Here is a 14,293-nt window from a genome sequence, read left to right on the forward strand (position 1 = left end):
AGTTAACTCTTCTCCTTAGTAATTGAGTTTTCATCCTAGGAAAATACTATTTATGAGAGGTGAGTATTTTTTTAAAAAGGCTGCCCTGAAAGAATAGCAGAAAATAGGATATTTTTTAAAATTTGATAAAACCATATATAAAGAGGTGCCTGACAACTTGGATGACTGGAAGCTTTAAAACCAAATTAAATCTGTAAGCAGGGTTTTATCAAAAAGCAAAGGCTTGAATTCAATATACATTCCCCACATTTATGTCAATGTTCTTTCTTTTTTTTTTGCTTTCTTTTAAAATTTATTTTGTTTTATTGATTTTTTAATTTTTCTTGGTAATGTTTTTTCTTCATTAATGAAAACTAAATAATTTCTGAGTGAATTATCTGAAAAATCAACTTGTCAAATGTCAATTTACAGAAATTTAATTTACCCAGTGATAATCTGCCAAATAACAATTCTCCAAATTTCTCCAACATATGAATTTATATATTAAAAAAACCTTGCTTTTAAGAATTATTTCAATGACATTTCTTACTTTTCAAACACTAAATTAACATTAAAGAGTATTCTAAATAAACAAGAAGTAGCTTATAAACCCTGCCGTGTAATAAATGCTAACATTTTTCATTCTAACCAGGAAAAATTGTGTATATAGGCTCAGTAGCAGTTTGCAGAAGAACTCAATATGGAAAAGGAAAATTATTCAACTTAGTAGAAAGACTACTTGAAAGAAGTTAGCATAACAGACTGTATGATTAGTAGTTCTAACTTGAGCTACCTTAACCATAAACATGAAATTGTATTGCTGGGCATGGTAGCTCACACCTGTAATCCCAACATTCTGGGAAGCCAACGTGAGTGGATCACCCGAGGTCAGCAGTTCGAGACCAGCCTGGGTGACATGGTAAAAACTCATCTCTACACAAAATATAAAAAATTAGCTGGAGGTAGTGGCAAGTGCCTGTGGCCCCAGTAATTTGGGAGCCTGAGGTTGGAGGATTGCTTGAGCCCGGGAGGTCAAGGCTGCAGTGAGCCGAGATTGTGCCACTGCACTCCAGCCTGGGTGACAGAGGGAGGCCTTGTCTCAAAAACAAACAACAACAACAACAAGAAAAAACATGCACTACCACCACCAACAAACTGTAAAGGAGAAATTTAAAAAGGGTTGAAAATCCTAAAATGGCTAAATCAAGAAATGAAGCAGAACGTGATAAGAGCAATCACATTATATAATAAACTAGGGCTATGAATAATAAAAATTACAAACATTGATTTGTTACTTGAAAAATAATGGAGAAACTATTTTAAAAGTACTAAAATATTGAAAAATTAAACTCTAAGAGTGACCTACAAAGAATTAGAAAGAAATTAATGTAAGCATAAAAATCCTCTCAATGAAACATTAAGGTGTTGGTCAGAGTTGATTTGTGATATTAAATATATTCATCAGAATACTAAGCCTCTCTATAATTATAGCCATTGACTATCTGACCATTCCCTAATATGCTGCTTTGGAGATAAAATCAGAACCAGTCAACAAAAACTTCACAGGAATCCCCAAAAGCTGTTAAAAGTATTGCATCCAATTTTAGATGCTATGAGAGAGAGAGAGAGAAGGGAGAGAACTCTAAACTTTACACATACATTTAAATTAATAAATTAAAAGAAAAAGTTGTGGTCAACGTTTAAGTTTATTGAACAGGTCATCTTTTAGCAGACTACATGACTCATATGATTGACATCCCTTAATGGCACCACTGTGCTCTTAGAAAAATCCAGTCTCTTGCCATAGCCAATCAGATCTCCACTGGAAAAGCTCCTAGCTACTTACTTGTTCTCATCTCACCTTTAGTCAGACATGATGGCTCCTTTATATTCCAAAATGTCCACTTCTGTCCATTTTGGCTTTGAGATACTTGCTTTTGATAGCCCCTCTGCCTGGAAGACTCTTCCTTCACTTCTCACAACTATCTTCTCATCTTTCAGATTCTGGTTCAAACATTACCTCATTAGGGTGGCTCTGCGTGATCATCCTATGTAAGACTTCCTTCCCCAGTATGTTCGTCCATATTGTGTTGCTATAAAGGAATGCCTGAGACTAGGTAATTTATTTAAAACAAAAGAGTTTTATTTGGCTCAGAGTTCTGCAGGCTGTATAAGCACGGCACCAACATCTGCTTGGCTTCTGGTGAGGCCTCAGGAAACTTACAGTCATGGTGGAAAATGAAGGAGGAGCAGATACATCCAACAGTAACAGAGGAAACAAGAGAGAGAAAGACGGGAGGTCCCAAATTTTTTTTAAACCACCAGTTGTCTTGTGAACTAATAGAGTGAAAACTCGCTCATTACACAAGAAGGGTAGCAAGCCCTTCATGAAGGATCCAACCCCATGACCCCAACACCTCCCACCAGGCTCCTCCTCCAACACTGGGAATCACACTTCAACATGAGATATGGAGAAGACAAACATCCAAATGCTATACCCAGTTACCCTCCAATTATCCTATTCATTTCTTTTTAAAAGTCCAAAACCTGTCACTACTGGAAACTATTAGGTTTTATTGTGCCTTTACTTCTTTATTATCCATTTCCTCACCAGAATGTAAGCTCCATGAGAGTTAAAGTTATACTTTAAACCTAGTGCCTCTTCCTGACCTGAGTAGCTACTAAATAAATATTTGTTGAATGAATCAAAGGATACATTTATCTTTGAAAACAGACTCCTCCTGAATTAAAAAAAAAACTACTTGACTTCATCTTTTAGTAATGTCATAATAAAGAAGTTTTGCAATGGAGTCTTTTGAGAACACATTTTCTGCCAGTCATTTTTACCCATGTCCAAATGAATGGAAGATTCCTTTTCCACTAGAAAAACATTCCCCCACCTAGTGGAAAAGTACTTGACTCCAGAATGCACTGACTACAGGGATTTGGAAGGATCTATAATAGGCTGTCTATGAAGAGTCCATGTAAGAATGACTCATCTTATAAGAGTTGTCATTGAAGACAAATCTGTGAGGGTGTAGGTGCATGGATCAGCATAAATCAGCCAGTAGCCCATCTGGGAATTGTGTTTGCTTGTATACATCAATAACTTCTTTGGGAGGCTTGATTTCAAAGGATATTTTACAGACAACAGTATTAATCCTTAGAATTAGCACAGAGGAAGAGATGAAAGGAGTCCCATTACTTTTGCAACCTGGGTGCCCCAGGCAACCTCTCTGACTTTTTTCACTTTCCACCGAACTCTTGTCCTTGAAGAAAAGCTAATTAGAAGTTAGAAAGAGGTTAAAGTTCTCTGAAAGACAGAATTTCAGAGAATTGGGAAAACTTTTTCAAGCTTGGCAATAAGAAATGGTTTTGATAGCCCTTAAGGTGACCTCAAGTTCACCTTCAAGCAAGATTCTGAGAAAACTGGGGTAAGCCTCAATCTATTTTTACTCAATGAACTGAAAGATAAAAGGAAAGAATGTAGACATTCTGTTGCCTGTCCTGGATAAATCAATAAGGAAACTGCTCTTTTTTGAAAGCTTATATGGGCTTAATGATCCTCAGGACCTGAGTTGAGAATTTAAAATATATATGTATATAATTGTTGCATAGCCCACTCCAAAGTGCCAGTTGCAAATAAAAGATTCAACGAAAATGCATGTGGAATGCTGACTATAAATTATCACTCATATTATCATCATCTAGTCAAATATGTATCTTTTCTGGGGACTATATGCCCATAGGGATTGGTAATGAGATATTGAGACTTTTGCCATTAATATTCTGTCTCAAATTGAGCCTAGCTTTACAGAGGACAAAAAATTGTTGTCATCTCAGTTTTCACTGCCTGCTCTTTGTGAAGAGCCAGGAGGATACTGTCAGAATTGGCTCTAGGGAAAACTGCAAAGTCGAGGTTGGCATTCACTCTTCCTTTCTTCTGTTTGTCACCCCTCACCCTGAGTTTCTCATTTCCTCAGGGTCTTTCTGTTATCCTCCCACCTTCCTGAGGGTTTGCAGTATACTGTCCCAGCAAGGCAGTCCTCTTTGCTGGGACCTCTACCTTCCACTCCTCTTTTTGTGACTGTACTGTGATCCTAAAGCCTTAGAAATGAAGTTGCCTTCAGGGAGTTAAACTCTAAATGAATTCCTAATGGCTCCGAGCAGAGATTAGCAAGTACCTTAAAGCAGTCAAGGGGCTCCCCAGGCAATAAGAATGGACATTAACCAGATTGAAGATATAATATGTATCTAAAAAAAAAGGGCAGGGGAGGATTTGGTCAGCCAAGGAAGTAAAAATCACTTGTCAGGGACAAAATTAGCAGCCTTCATCTAAGCACTGAGCAAAGGTGGAGGCCCTCCTGTCTTCTCATTGTAGTCCTGAGTGGATGCTACCAAATGTCCACATCATAAAACTCCTGCCTCCCATTCCCCCACCTCCAGCTTCTTCCATTCTCTCCAAGCAACTGTCTGATCATTTGACTTCCCAAGTAGCTTGCCTACATGGGGAAAAAATGCAATGATCAAGCCAACACAAATATTTTGCATGTCTAATAATTATGTTTCATATGGAAAATTTACAAGCAAATACCCTGATTATATGACCGTGTGGGATGAGCTATATGGATCCTTCACCTCCAGGATGCTACGAAGTTTCTGAGACTACCAGGCTATTATAGGAGTGTCCAAATGGGACCAGTCCACTGTGGTCCACTGTGGGTTGTGTGTGGAGCAACTGTAGAGAAGTCACAGGGTCTGTAATGAAAAGAAATGCAAATTTCAAACTTATGGGTTGAATTGCATCCCCACAATAAAAACATTAAAGCCAGGAATGATCCAAGATGGCTGATCACTAACATCTCAGGATTGCAGCTCCCAGCGAAAGCGCAGAGAACGAGAGGACGCCACACTTTCAGACAAATTTTTGTCGCTCAAGGAGCAGAAGATTCCCAGTGGAGGAGTGCATGGGTCACCAGCGCGACTCTTGTGGCCGGCGCAGCGGTTTTGCTGGCACCTTGGCGCGGCAGCTCTTGGTGCAGAGTAAATGGGACTGGTTCCCCTTCTGACCGAGGTTTGGAGCTCCGGGAAGGCAGAGTTGCCTATTATGGACTCAAGAAGGAAGCCAGACTGGAGATTCCTGGGCAGAAAAGCACCATCAGTCTTAACGCTGCTGTTTTGGCCGGCGCAGTGGATTGCTCATATTTCGGCCCTGGGAATTAACAACTTGGACGTCCACTCAGAGACCTAATTTGAAAGTTGGTAATTACAAAGACAACAGGAGGATAAATTTACAATGATGGGAAGAAACCAGCGTAAAAAGGCTGAGAATACTCAAAATCAGAATGCCTCTCCCTCTACAGAGGATCACAGTTCCTCATTAACAAGGGAACAAGGCTTGATGGAGAACGAGCGCATCCCATTAACAGAATCAGGCTTCAGAAGATGGATAATAAGAAACTTCTGTGAGTTAAAAGAACATATTGTAGCCCAAAGTAAAGAAACTAAGAACTTTGAAAAAAGGTTTGACGAAATCCTAATGAGAATAGACAACTTAGAGAGGAATATAAGTGAATTAATGGAACTGAAGAATACAATATAGGAACTCCGAGAAGTATGCACAGGTTTAAACACTCGAATTGTTCAAGCAGAAGAAAGGATATCAGAGGTCGAAGTCCAACTTAATGAAATAAAATGAGAAGACAAGATTAGAGAAAAAAGGATAAAAAGGAATGAGCAAAGTCTCCAAGAAATGTGGGACTATGTGAAAAGACCAAATTTACGTTTGATAGGTGTACCTGAATGCAACAGAGAGAATGAATCCAAGCTGGAAAATATTCTTCAGGATATTATTCAGGAAAATTTTCCTAAACTAGCAAAGCAGGACAATATTCAACCCCAGGTAATACAGAGAACACCAGAAAGATGTTCCTCAAGAAGAGCAACCCCAAGGCACATAATCGTTAGATTCACCAGGGTTGAAACAAAGGAGAAAATACTAAGGGCAGCCAGAGAGAAAGGTCAGGTTACACACAAAGGCAAGCCTATCAGACTTATAGCAGATCTCTCAGCAGAAACTCTACAAGCCAGAAGAGAGTGGGGGCCGATATTCAACATCCTTAAAGAACAGAACTTTCAGCCCAGAATTTCATATCCAGCCAAACTAAGCTTCATAACTGAAGGAAAAATAAAATCTTTTGTGAACAAGCAAGTACTCAGAGATTTTATTACCACCAGGCCTGCTTTACAAGAGCTTCTGAAAGAAGCATTACACACAGAAAGAAACAACCAGTATTAGCCTTTCTAAAAATATACCAAAAAGTAAAGAGCATCAACATAAAGAAGAATTTACATCAATGAATGGATAAAACAGCCAGTTAACATCAAATGGCAGTAATCCTAAATTTCAATTGACTAAATCCCCCAATCAAAAGATACAGCCAAAACCCAATGGTATGCTACATTTAGACCCACTTCACATGCAAGGATACACAAAGACTCAAAACAAAGGGATGGAGAAAGATTTACCAACCAAATGGAGAGCAAAAATAAACAAATAAATAAAAAGCAGGAGTTGCAATTCTCGCATCTGATAAAATAGGTTTTAAAGCAACAAAGATACAGTGGTAAAAGCATCAATGCAACAACAAGAGCTAACGATCCTAACACCCAGATACATAGAGACTTAGACTCAATGAGACAGAAAATTAATAAGGATATCCAGGACTCGAACTCAGATCTGGAACAAGTAAACTTAATAAATATTTATAGAGCTCTCCACTTTAAATACACAAAATATACATTCTTGTCAATACCACATCACACCTACTCATAGGTTTAAATGAAATATTGATTAGCCATTATTAATACCCATTTTTTTTAAGAATAAAGCAACATTTCCATTCTCTCTCCATCTTCTTCTTCCTCTTTCTTCCTCTCCTTCACTCCTTTTTTTCTTTCCTTCTCTAAAAAAAACAAAAAACAAAAAACAAAATTAAAGGCTTAGCCTCCCAGTACCACAAAATATGACCTTATTTGGAAATAGAATAATTGCAGAAATAATTAGGTAAAAATAAAGTCATACTGAAAAAGGGTGGAATCTTAATCTTATACAACTGGTGTTTTTATAAGGAGAGGGAAATCTGGACACAGACACAGAGGGAAGACTGCCATGTGAAGTCGGAGGCCAGACTGAGTGATGCTGCCTCCAGCCAAGGAATACCTGGGCTACCAGAAACTACAAGAGGCAATGACAACTTCTTTCTTAGAGACTTGAGAGGGAGGGTGGTCTTTACAACACCTTGAATTTTGTCATCTAACCAGCAGAGCAAATTTCTGTTGTGTAAAGCCACCCAATGTATGGTAATTTGTTATGGCAACCCTAGGAAATGAATACACACATGTAAGATGTTTAGGCAATTGATGGCCTCACAAGCCTGCACTGTATGACGTGAAGTGTTGCAGGACAGAACAGTAAGTCAGACCTTGGGCTCAGTCCAAAGGGAAAGGGGAAGGATAAGGGAATTTCAGATGGAAAGCTGCTGAAGTCCTGCCTTAGTCTGTTTGGGCTGCTATAACAAAATACCTTAGGCTGGGTAAATTATGAACATTTTTATGCATATTTATCCAATTTTCTGTATTTTTATCTCGTTTATTTTCAAGAGGTTCCCAGTCCTTCTGCCCCTTATTTCTCAGAGTTGCAGGGGATGAAATCTTCTTGGCTTCTGTTAACTCCAGGGTCCTTTGCTACACATAAAGCCACATAAAGGCTTTACTGCTCACAGTTCTGAAGGCTGGGAAGTCCAAGATCAAGGTGCCAGCAGGTTGAGTATCTGGTGAGAGCCCATTCCTAGATGGTTACCTCTCTGTGTCCTCACATGGCAAAAGGCAAGCAGCCTTCCTCAAGCCTCTTTTGTAAGGGCACTAATCCCATTCATAAGGACTCTGCCCTCATGACCTAATTATCTCCCAAAGGCTCCACCTCTTAATACCATCACCTTGGGGGTCAGTTTCAACATATGAATTTTGGGGTGACACAAACATTCAGACCATAGTAAGTCCCCTCTCAGAAATAAAGTCTCAAGGCACAGAACCCATCTGGGCCTCTGTTTAGCATGACTGAATGAAAGAAAGGAACCAGGAATTGGAATTTTAAAAGTTTTTAATATCTTTCTGGCTGGGGATGGTGGCTCACGTCTATAATCCCAGCACTTTGGGAGGCCAACTTGGGTGGATCACCCGAGGTCAGGAGTTCAAGACTAGCTTGGCTAACATGGCAAAATTCCATTTCTACTAAAAATATGAAAATTAGCCTGGCATGGGAGCATGCATCTGTAATCCCCACTACTTGAGAGGCTGAGGCAGGAGAATCACTTGAACCCAGGAGGTGAAGATTGCAGTGAGCCGAGATCGAACCACTGCATTCCAGCCTGGGCAAGAAGAGCAAAACTCCATCTCAAAAATAAATAAAATAAAAGTGTTTATTATCTTTCTGTTTTCCTTTTGTGATTAGCAGTGAAATCCTGAAAAGTAACATAAGTAGCAAGAAAGAGGAGTCAAGAGGGGCTGTAGTCTCGAGTTAGGTAACTAGGAAGATGATCGTACCACATAGTCTAGTTTTGGGGAGAAGATTCCCAAAGAAGAGAGATCATGGAGATAGGAAGATAAAACTGGATATTGGTCCCATAGTCTCCCCTTGGCCAGCTTCCTTAGAGGGGGTTCCTGGGAAACTGCTTGAGGATCCCCAGTTCAGTGGTCTCCTGACCAATCTTTTCTTCACTTCCCAAGTCTTACTTATGTCTGGAAATTATGTAACGACTCCCCACATTAATCAAGCCAGAAATCGAGGAGTCATATTTGATTCCTCCCTTTCCTTCACTCTCATATCCCTCATATCAGGGAATCCCACAGAGCTTACCTCCAAATAAATGCCCTTTACTCACCATCTCCACAATCCCACGTTAGTCCAACCTGGTACCATCACTTGCCTGGAGCCCACAACAACCTTCTAATTGGTCTTCTCACTTCCACTCTTCCTCCTTTAATTGTTTCTTCACACAACAGCAAAAGTGATCTTTTAAAAACAGTGATCTGATAATTCCCCGGCTTAAAACCATCCATTTCAATGAAAATTAAACTCTTAACTTTTTGTAATGGCTTACAAAGCATTTTACTATTGAATCCTGCCTCTCTCTCCACTGTCTCCTCAGTGCTAGCTGTGTTGTTCCTTCAGTTTCTTTACCTGAAACTTCCCACCACAGGGCCTTTGCACATACAGTTTCTTTTGACTGGAATATTCTACCCACAGTAGCATGACTAGCTAATATCTGTTTTCAGTTTCAGCTTAAATGTCACCTCAGAGAGCCCTTCCTTGGTTACCGTCATTAGTAGACATGAGTGCATGTCTATCAACCTTTATCTCAGTACCTTATTTGTTTCTTAATAGCAGATATTTAACTTGCAATTACTTGATCTCTCGGTTTTGTCTCTGTCAATATGTAAGTTCCATAGATGTAGGAACCATAGTTATCTTTTCTGCCACTGTATCCCTGGCATATAGCACAGAACCATAGTAAGTATCCAATAAATATTGTTCAAAAGAATGAATATTTAGTATAGGCACAACTGAACAAGGCCCAAGAACTAAAAGTTGGGGGGGCAGGGAGTAGGATGAGGTGGGAGTAGGATGGGGTGGGAGGATGGTGAGAATGATTTGCTGGGGAAAGGATTTTCTAAAATGTGCATGAAGAATAATTTCACTCAGTATGACTATCTGCAATCCAAAATGCTGAAAAAAGTATTATTGGTACATGTTTATTGGGGTATTATTGATAATAGCAAAAAAATTAAATGATCTCTTGGCTATAAGTGGAGAAAATGTAAATTTGTGAAGACACTTCTAGTCACAATATCAAACTTTAAAAAAAAACTTTCTCTCTCTTTTTTTTTTGGAGTTTCTCTCTTGTTGACCAGACCAAAGAGTAATGGCAAGATCTTGGCTCACTGCAATCTCTGCCTTCCAGGTTCAAGCGATTATCCTGCCTCAACCTCCCCAGTAGCTGGAATTACAGGCATGCGATACCATGCTCGGTATTTTCATTAGAGACACGTTGGTCAGGCTGGTCTCAAACTTCTGACTTCAGGTGATCCACCTGCTTCAGCCTCCCAAAGTGCTAGGATTACAGGCATGACCCATCACACCTGGCCAGAACTTTAAAAACTTTCAAAAAAGGTATGTAGAAGCAAATCTCACTGTGGTCTTTATCTGTTATGTAATTTTGTCATATAAAAGGTCAAGTGTTTTTGCACATGTGCATAGGGGTTTTTTTTTATCTCTTTCTTTCTTTCTTTTTCTTTCTCTCTCTCTCTCTTTCCTTTTTTTTTTTTTTTTTTTGAGATGGAGTCTTGCTCTGTCACCTAGGCTGGAGGGCAGTGGCATGATCTTGGCTCAGTGCAGCCTCCACCTCCCAGATTCAAGTCATTCTCCTGCCTCAGCCTCCCAAATAGCTAGGACTACAGTCACGTGCCACCACACCCAGATAATTTTTTGTATTTTTAGTAGAGACGGGGTTTCACCATGTTAGCCAGAATAGTCTCAATCTCCTGACTCATGATTGGCAAGCCTCGGCTTCCCAAAGTGCTTGGTTTACAGGCGTGAGCCACCACACCCGGCCAGGTTTTCTTCTTAATTATTTGTTTTTTATATTTGTGACTTGAAAGAATGACAGATTTATCTTTGGTTAACAATTGTATCTTTTTTTTTTCCTTTGAGACAGAGTCTTGCTCTGTTACCCAGGCTGGAGTGCAGTGGTGCAACCTTGGCTCATTGCAACCTCTGGCTCCTGGGTTCAAGCAATTCTCATGCCTCAGCCTCCAAAGTAGCTGAGATTGCAGGCATGTGCCACTATGCCCAGCTAATTTGTGTGTGTGTGTGTGTGTATACACAACTATATATATATATACACAACTATATATATATATACAACTATATATATATATACACATACATACAACTATATATATATATACATACATACATACAACTATATATATATATACATACATACATACATACATACAACTATATATATATATATATATATATACATACATATATATATATATAGTTTCACCATGTTGGCCAGGCTGGACTTTAACTACTGACCTCAAATGATCTGCCTGCCTCAGCCTCCCGAAGTGCTGGGATTACAGGTATGAGCAACCGTGCCCAGCCAATAGTATCCTACATTAGTCCTAATGAAACCTAGAGTAGATACATCTTTCTTTCTCTCTCTTTCTCTCTCTCTCTCTCTCTCTCTCTCTCTCTCTCTCTCACACACACACACACACACACACACACACACAAAATACAAATGGATGCAGAAGTTAGTGGCTTAAAGGCATTGCAACTGCCTTGTAGAGGCCAATAGTATTGTACATTAATCCTGATGAAACCTAAAGAATAAATACATCTTACACACACACACACACACAGACACACACAAAATACAAGTGGATTCAGAAGTTTTCGGAAAGATATTAGTGGCCCAAAGACATTGCGACTGCCTTGTAGGAGGAGGACCTAGTGGTTCTTCCTAAGAAGAACCTAAGCAGTGGAGTTGAAAGTGTGGTCCTGGTGTGCGTTTATAGGCGTGAGCCACCCACCTGGCCAGGGTTTCTTCTTATTTATTTTTTTGTATTTGTGGCTTGAAAGAATGACAAATTTATCTTTAACAATTGTATCTTTTTGTAAATCTTCCTAAGATGGCCTAAGCAGTAGAGTTGAAAGTGTGGTCCCCAGATCAGCAGAAATTAAGACCTACTTAATTAGCAACTCTGGGGGCAGAGGCCAGCAATCTGGGTCTGAACACTGCTTCTGAGTCATTGTGATGCGCGCTAAGGTTTGAGAACCACTGGTTAAAGCAACATTCCGATGATCGGATCTAGGTTTGCTGAAATCTACCAAAGGACGGAAGTTCAGTTTCCACTCTTCGTGGGCAGGGTTGAAGCCAGTTTCCCTGAGGATCCTCTGTAAGGAGAAGAGCCCACTCATCCTTCTCTACCTTGAGCAAGCCTCTGATCCTGCCAGGAGTGGTGAGACTTACACCCCTTAAACTCCTATCTCTTTGGCCAGGGCTCCTCCCCTTTTTTCCGACTGGCTCTTAGGAGGATAGGATTCAACAGCAAAGCCTGCTCAGGTTTTATCCTGACTCTTGTCACTCTGTGTCTCTGGGTAAAAGGCCATTTATTTAATGGGAGAAAGCTGCTTTTAGTGCCTTCTCTGGAACTAATATAGAAGACTTATTTTTAACTCAGAGTAATAAACTCCCTACACCTGTCCTTGAATTAGACGGCATGAAACCAGATCTAGAGTTCCCCAAAGCTAAAACCTCGACTAGCCCCCAGGTCTGCTGCTTCTAATTCAGCACTTTCGTGACTGTACTGTATTCAGTTTACTTTCTACTCACCAGCTCAGTGCTTTACTTTCCACATCTATGAGGTAAGGCCTGGGGAGTCGGGCTGGCTATGAGTATTTATGCAGTTTTGTACTGAAAAAGTCAAAAATATGCTGCCCCAAAATACACTGCTGTGGTGTAATGACTATTTTGAATTAAAGGCACTTTTTAAAAAGCAGCAGGTGCAAGAAGATCACTCTGACCTTCATTCTGTTTCTTAGAAGCAGGGCATAAAACTCCCATGTGAAAGATGTCCTCCCTGTACCAAAAAGAATAACGTTCTTATCATCAAGGACAGGAAATTGAAGCTGAGGGAAATTTGTATAAACCAACCTTGTCAAACTAACCCTTATCTGCCTCATCACTTCTCTAGCCAATTAACTACCACAGCTCAAGCCCCTTCGCCTTATCACATTTCACAACCTACTATTCTTTGTGCAATTCAGTATGTAAGTGATCGACTCTCAACTGCTTCTTTGGGTCTTCATTTTTTAATGAGGGCTCTTGTGCCACGTAAAACTTCTATTGAATACCTTTGTCTGATTGTCTGATTTTCTCCTCTTAATCTACGTTAGGTCAATTTAATCCTCAGGCCCACCTGGGAAACCAAGAAAAAGGAGGTGGAATTTTGCCTCTGCTGCAATAATCAAAGAGGTCATGATGAAGAGAGGGGAGTTGGGATAGGACACAACCTGAGCCAAACTCTGGCCTCTGCCCTGGGGCTGTGTCTTTGAGAAGTGAGGCCCTTTTACAAATACAGATACCTGGGTCACACTTAAGACTAATGAAATAAAAAACTCTAAGAAAGGGGATTGCCATTAACACACACACACACACACACACACACACATACATTAATTGTTGTGTGTGTGTGTGTGTACATATATGTATATATTTTGTTTTTTGTTTTGAGACAGAGTCCCACTCTGTCACCCAGGCTGGAGTGCAGTGGCACAATCTTGACTCACTGCAACCTCTGCCCCCCTAGTTCAAGCGATTCTCCTGCCTCAGCCTCCTGAGTAGCTGGGATTACAGTAGTGCTGCCACACCTGGCTAATTTTTTCTTTTTTTTTTTTTTTTTTTGAGATAGAGTCTTGCTCTTTCACCCAGGCTAGAGTGCAATGGCACCAGCTCAGCTCACTGCAACCTCCCCCTCCCGGGTTCAAGCAATTCTCCCTGCCTCAGCCTCTCTAGTAGCTGGGATTACAGGCACCTACCACCATGCCTGGCTAATTTTTTTGTAATTTGAGTTTGAAATTATTCCTAAGCTTCCTTTACCATACTGTTACTTGTCTAATCCTATCATTGTTATCAAAAGCAAGAGACTGTAGATTTACTCAATAAGGCAGGCTAATATAATCTGATTATCACCAAAAAAAGCACTCATTGGTGAAGTTAAATACTTTCACCAACTTTGAGCCAGCAATAGTGCATTTAAACAATCTTAAAAAATAGTTTGTTTTAAGGAAAAATATTATTTCTATTTCTATTTCCATTTCCATCCTTAAAGTCTGATTACTAAAAACTGAAAAATTCAGTTCTTGTTTTGCAAAGCAGTGAGATTTTGGGTAGGTGGGAGACATTTTCTCCTCCTGGCTTTTCAGCCTTGGCCCTCAAATTAGGAACTTTCAGACACTTGGAAGTGTTGGATCGAGGCTTTTTCCTGTGGTAGAATTTATAGAAGTGCATTGAGCTACTCGCATACATCTCTTCTTAGCTAGCCTATTCACAGGGCACACACATCTTTTATTTCTTCAGGGGACAGGCACAAGGGCAAACCCTACCCCTGCAGACAACTGGTCCTCCAGTGTTTTATCTATCTAGGAGAACTCAGAAAAGAGAAAGAGGAAGGCTGACTT

At 39.9% G+C, this 14,293-nt stretch overlaps 1 long non-coding RNA gene across 1 annotated transcript; it reads right to left on the reverse strand.

The window, feature by feature from the left end:
• Positions 1 to 6,757: 6,757 nt before the first annotated feature.
• LOC118146132 (uncharacterized) lies at positions 6,758 to 11,846 on the reverse strand. The gene is made up of 3 exons (XR_004731585.3): positions 11,644 to 11,846; positions 8,922 to 9,029; positions 6,758 to 6,944 (listed from the first exon to the last, which is right to left on the reverse strand). It is a non-coding gene; the product is annotated as an uncharacterized LOC118146132 (long non-coding RNA).
• Between the last annotated feature and the right edge of the window lie 2,447 nt (positions 11,847 to 14,293).

This window comes from Callithrix jacchus, chromosome 12 (assembly GCF_049354715.1).
Source record: "Callithrix jacchus isolate 240 chromosome 12, calJac240_pri, whole genome shotgun sequence".
NCBI lineage: Eukaryota > Metazoa > Chordata > Mammalia > Primates > Cebidae > Callithrix > Callithrix jacchus.